Genomic DNA, 6,000 nt, shown 5'->3' with positions numbered 1-6,000 from the left:
TAAGGGAGGTAAAGGCAAAAAAATGCCATGGTGGAGGGGGGTGTCAATGGAGGGGGGTGTCAATGTAAATAGTCCGGGTGGCCATTTGATTAATTGTTCAGCAGTCTTATGGCTTGGGGGAGAGAGCAGTCTATGACAGTCTATGACTTGGGTGACTGGAGTCTTGACAATTTTCTGGGCCTTCCTCTGACACCACCAAGTACATAGGTCCTGGATGGCAGGAAGCTTGGCCCCAGTGATGTACTGGGCCGTACCCTCTGTAGCACCTTACCGTCAGATGCCAAGCAGTTGTCATACCAGATGGTGATGCAACCAGTCAGGATGCACTCGATGGTGCAGCTGTAGAACCTTTTGAGGATCTGGGGACCCATGCCAAATCTTTTCAGTCTTCTGAGGGGGAAAAGGTGTTGTCGTGCCCTCTTCACGACTGTCTTGTGTGTTTGGACCATGATAGTTCATGGTCCGGAGATGTTAATGGGGGCCTGTTCGGCCCAACTTTTCCTGTAGTCCACGATCAGCTCCTTTGTCTTGCTCAAATTGAGGGAGAAGTTGTTGTCCTGGTACCACACTGCCAGGTCTCTGACCTCCTCCCTATAGGCTGTCTCATCATTGTCGGTTATCAGGCCTACCAATGTTGTGTCGTCAGCAAACTTGATGGCGTTGGAGTCAGGTTTGACCACGCAGTCGTGGGTGAACAGGGAGTATAGGAGGGGACTAAGCATGCACCCCTGAGGGGCCTCAGTGTTGAGGATCAGCGTGGCAGATGTGTTGTTGCCTACCCTTACCATCTGGGGGCGGCCCATTAGGAAGTCCAGAATCCAGTTGCAGAGGGAGGTGTTTAGTCCCAGGGTCCTTAGCTTAGTGATGAGCTTTGTGGGCGCTATGGTGTTGAACGCTGAGCTGTAGTCAATGAACAGCATTCTCACATAGGTGTTCCTTTTGTCCAGGTGGGAAAGGGCAGTTTAGAGTGTGATTGAGATTGCGTCATCTGTGGATCTGCTGGTGCGGTATGCGAATTGGAGTGGGTCTAGGTTTTCCGGGATGATGGTGTTGATGTGAGCCATGACCAGCCTTTCAAAACACTTCATGGCTACCAACGTGAGTGCTACGGGCGGTAATAATTTAGGCAGGGAGGTTGCAGGATCGGATGGAAGACAGAGGCATCATACCCATAGGGGGCACAAGGGCATGTGCCCCCTCAGATTTGCCCTGTTTTTTTTTTACATTTTCAGATGTTAAATTAATTACTAAACAGAATTTCTAAGCCCACTTTTTTATCAGAGTTATTTATAAAAAAAGACCTGTCAGCGATATTTTGTGGTGGGGGCACACTGAATGGACCAGTCAGGAGGATACAGATAGCTCAAGAGGTTTAAATGTAATCTAGCACCTTATGATAATATTATATTTGTGTATTAATTCTAATTTTATTTATTTAACTGTTATTTAGTAAAGGGAAACCCATTGAGACCAGGGTCTTATTTTCAAAGGTGCCCTGAGCACAGCAATATAACTATACAACAGTACAAAATGATCACTCTAACAAAAAACTACAAGTTACAGTACAACTTTCAACATTGGGGCGGCAGGGTAGCCTAGTGGTTAGAGTGTTGGGCGAGTAACCGAAAGGTTGCAAGTTTGAATCCCCGAGCTGACAAGAGCTTTGTAAACAAAAAGGGAGTAATAAAGTGATCTACAAGACTTTAGTGAGGGCCAGCCGATCTTCTGATACAGGATGCAGTGATGAGTATTAAACCTGTCACCTGTGATAAAGCGAAGTGCGCTAAGGTAGACTACATCCAAGGGTTTTAGAGTGGTGTCTGCTGCATTTTTATAAATGGTGTCATCATAGTCCAAAACTGGCAGGAATGTTGATTGTACAATCTGCTTCTGCTGTTTAGAGAGAGGCAAGATCTATTTCTAAAAAAAGAAGCCCAATCTAAATCTTAGCTTTTTAACTAGCTCTTCCGTATGTGTTTTAAACGTTAGGTCTTTATCAATCCAAATGTCCAGATATTTATAGGCAGGAACCCGCTCGATGAGAGAACGATCCAATGAGTAAACATGTAGTTCATCAAATAAATGATTTTGTGAATTAAAGAACATACAGTATATTTCGTTTTGCCCACATTAAGTACACATTTTAAATCAACAAGGGCATTCTGTAATGTAACAAAATCAGATTGCAGCTCTAACATAGCTTGGTCAACAGTTGGTGCAATGGCATACATAACCGTATCGTCTGCATATGGATTAATATTACATTGGTCTATCTATATTAATAGATAGACCAATATTATTTATAGAAAAAGTAAAGAGAACAGGTCTCAAAACCGACCCCTGCAATATCATGATGCCATGATATGTGCCTGTGTTGATGATGTGTGGTATTATCCCATGTACTGTTGTAATTTGGATGTAATATCCTAGACATGTTTGTGCAGTATGAGAAGGCGTATGATATGATGTGGAAGGAGGGGTTTTTAATCAAGCTTGATATTATGGGGTAGGAGGAAGAACGTACAACTGGATAAAGGATTTCCTCTTTGGAAGGTCTATCCAGGTGAGGAAGTCTCTATCAGGCAGCTACCTGGTAGATAACGGTACACCACAGGGGAGCCTGATTAGTCCTCTGTTGTTCTCAATCATGATCAATAATGTTTACTCTCAGGTACTGACGGATATTGGGAGGACGTTATTTGCAGATGATGGGGCCTTATGGAAAAGGGGAAGAAATGTGCCATACATAGCCAGGAAGGTGCAGGAAGAAATTGATGAGGTAGAGTGGTGGGCATTAATGTGGGGATTCAGGTTCTCTGTAGAGAAAACTCAGACAGTGTTCTTTACCAGGAGGAAGGTGGGAGATGAGGTACAGTTGAAGTCAGAAGTTTACATACACTTAGGTTGGAGTCATAAAAACTTATTTTTCAACCACTCCACAAATTTCTTGTTAACAAACTATAGTTTTGGCAAGTCGGTTAGGACATCTACTTTGTGCATGACACGTAATTTTTCCAACAATTATTTACAGACAGATTATTTCACTTATCATTCACTATCACAATTCCAGTAGGACAGAAGTTTATATACACTAAGTTGACTGTGCCTTTAAACAGCTTGGAAAATTCTAGAAAATGATGGCTTTAGAGGCTTCTGATAGGCTAATCGACATAATTTGAGTCAATTGGAGGTGTACCTGTGGATTTATTTCAAGGCCTACCTTCAAACTCAGTGCCTCTTTGCTTCACATCATGGGAAATCAAAAGAAATCAGCCAAGACCTCAGAAGAAAATAGACCTCCACAAGTCTGGTTCATCATTGGGAGCAATTTCCATACACTTGAAGGTACCACGTTCATCTGTACAAACAATAGTATGCAAGTATAAACACCATGGACCATGCAGCCGTCATACCAGTCAGGAAGGAGACGCGTTGTCTCCTAGAGATTAACGTTCTTTGGTGCGAAAAGTGCAAATCAATCCCAGAACAACAGCAAAGGACCTTGTGAAGATGCTGGAAGAAACAGGTACAAAAGTATCTATATCCACAGTAAAACGAGTTCTATATCGACATAACCTGAAAGGCCGCTCAGCAAGGAAGAAGCCACTGCTCAAAAACCGCCATAAAAAGCCACACTACGGTTTGCAACTGCACTTGGGGACAAAGATGGTACTTTTTTGAGATATGTCCTCTGGTCTGATGAAACAAAAATAGAACTGTTTGGCCATAATGACCAATGTTATGTTTGGAGAAAAAAGGGGGATGCTTGCAAGCCCAAGAACACCATCCCAACCGTGAAGAACGGGGGTGGCAGCATCATGTTGTGGGGGTGCTTTGCTGCAGGAAGGACTGGTGCACTCAGTCAGGAATCTAAAGCTTGGTCGCAAATGGGTCTTCCAAATGGACAATGACCCCAAGCATACTTCCAAAGTTGTGGCAAAATGGCTTAAGGACAACAAAGTCAAGGTATTGGAGTGGCCATCACAAAGCCCTGACCTCAATCCTATTGAAAATGTGTGGGCAGAACTGAAAAAGTGTGTGCGAGCAAGGAGGCCTACAAATCTGACTCAGTTACACCAGCTCTGTCAGGAGGAATGGGCCAAAATTCACCCAACGTATTGTGGAAAGCTTGTGGAAGGCTACCCAAAACGTTTGACCCGAGTTAAACAATTTAAAGGCAATGCTACCAAATACTAATTGAGTGTATGTAAACTTCTGACCCACTGGGAATGTGATGAAAGAAATAAAAGCTGAAATAAATCATTCTTTCTACTATTATTCCGACATTTCACATTCTTATAATAGGTGGTGATCATAACTGACCAAATACAGGGACTTTTTACTAGGATTAAATGTCAGTAATTGTGAAAAACTGAGTGTAAATGTATTTGGCTAAGGTGTATGTAAACTTCCAACTTCAACTGTATACTTGATGTTATATAGGAGAAACTTGGAGAGGGTGGGGGCCTTCAGGTTCCTTGGGTTATACTTTGACACTAGACTGACCTGGGCAGAACACATTGAGAAAGTGGTGGGAAAGTGTAATAAGGTGCTAAATGTGATGCGCTGTCTGACGGGGAAGAGGTGGGGGGCTGGGCGTTCCTCATTGAGGACCATGTATGTTGCATTGATCCGATCTGTAAGACTATGGAAGTATAGCGTATGGTTCGGCAGCCCGGACATCATTGGAAAGGCTAGATGTCATACAGGGGCAAGGACTCAGAATATGTAGTGGGGCGTTTCGGACATCCCCAGTGGTTGCACTACAGGTTTGAGATGGGGGATATGCCATTGTAGATTAGGAGACAGCAGCTGGCAAATAATTATGGGGTGTCTAATCCTGCAAAAGGGATTTTAGAGGCAGGCATTTTACAGGCATGCCGGGAACATGAGTGAAGACAGAACATGAGCTTTGGGTGGGTTACTGGCCCAACGCTCTAACCACTAGGCTACCTGCCGCCCCCGTGTTCAGTCCTAACATCTTAACATGGTGTCAGAAATGAACGAACTTCGCCAAATATAGATTTGGAACAACATCAATGTTGACCGGAATGTTTATTTGGCAGAAAATAATGATGTAAAGTGAGATTAGAAAGTTTAAAGCTAGCTAACGGTTCCCTCTCGTCATGGTGGATTTCCACATAACACGATAATTCGGAGAGCCACTCTAACTTTGCCCTCATTTTGGTGCTAGGAACAGGCTAGGTATCAACAGTAAACCCACTAGGGGCCAGAAGCTATATTGAGCTTCGATTGGTCAACAGCGTCGCAATATCGCAGAGTATTTGTACATTCAGCTTTCCCCAACTTTTGTCCCACCCTGTTCACGCTCCCTCACCCATGGAAGTTAGGATTTGACATTTAGTGCCATTAAGTTTGCTGACGACATGACGTTGGTAGGCCTGATCACCGACAACGATGAGACTATAATAGGGAGGTCAGAGACTTGGAATTGTGGTGCCAGGACAACAACCTCTCCCTCAACGTGAGCAAGACAAAGGAGCTGATCGTGGACTACAGGAAACAAAGGGCCGGGCACACCCCCATCCACATCGACGGGGCTGTAGTGGAGCAGGTCGAGAGCTTCAAGTTCCTCAGTGTCCACAACACTAAGGTATTAACATGGTCCACACACACCAACAAAGTCGCGTAGAAGACACGACAACGCCTCTTCCCCCTTAGGAGTTTGAAAAGATTTGGCACGGACCCTCAGATCCTCAAAAAGTTATACATCTGCACCATTGAGACCATTTTGACTGGCTGCATCACCGCCTTGGTATGACAAATGCTTGGCATCCGACAGCAAGGCGCTACAGGAGGGTAGTGCATACGGCCCTACACATCCCGGACCTCTACACCAGGCGGTGCCAGAAGGCGGCCTTAAAAATTTGACTCCAGCCACCCAAATCATAGACTGTTCTCTCTATTACTGCATGGCAAGCGGTACCAATGCACCAAGTCTGGAACCAATAGGACCCTGAACAGCTTCTACCCCCAAGC

Source organism: Salmo trutta, chromosome 37 (genome assembly GCF_901001165.1).
Source record: "Salmo trutta chromosome 37, fSalTru1.1, whole genome shotgun sequence".
Classification (NCBI taxonomy): Eukaryota; Metazoa; Chordata; class Actinopteri; order Salmoniformes; family Salmonidae; genus Salmo; species Salmo trutta.
This window is presented reverse-complemented; position numbering follows the sequence as displayed.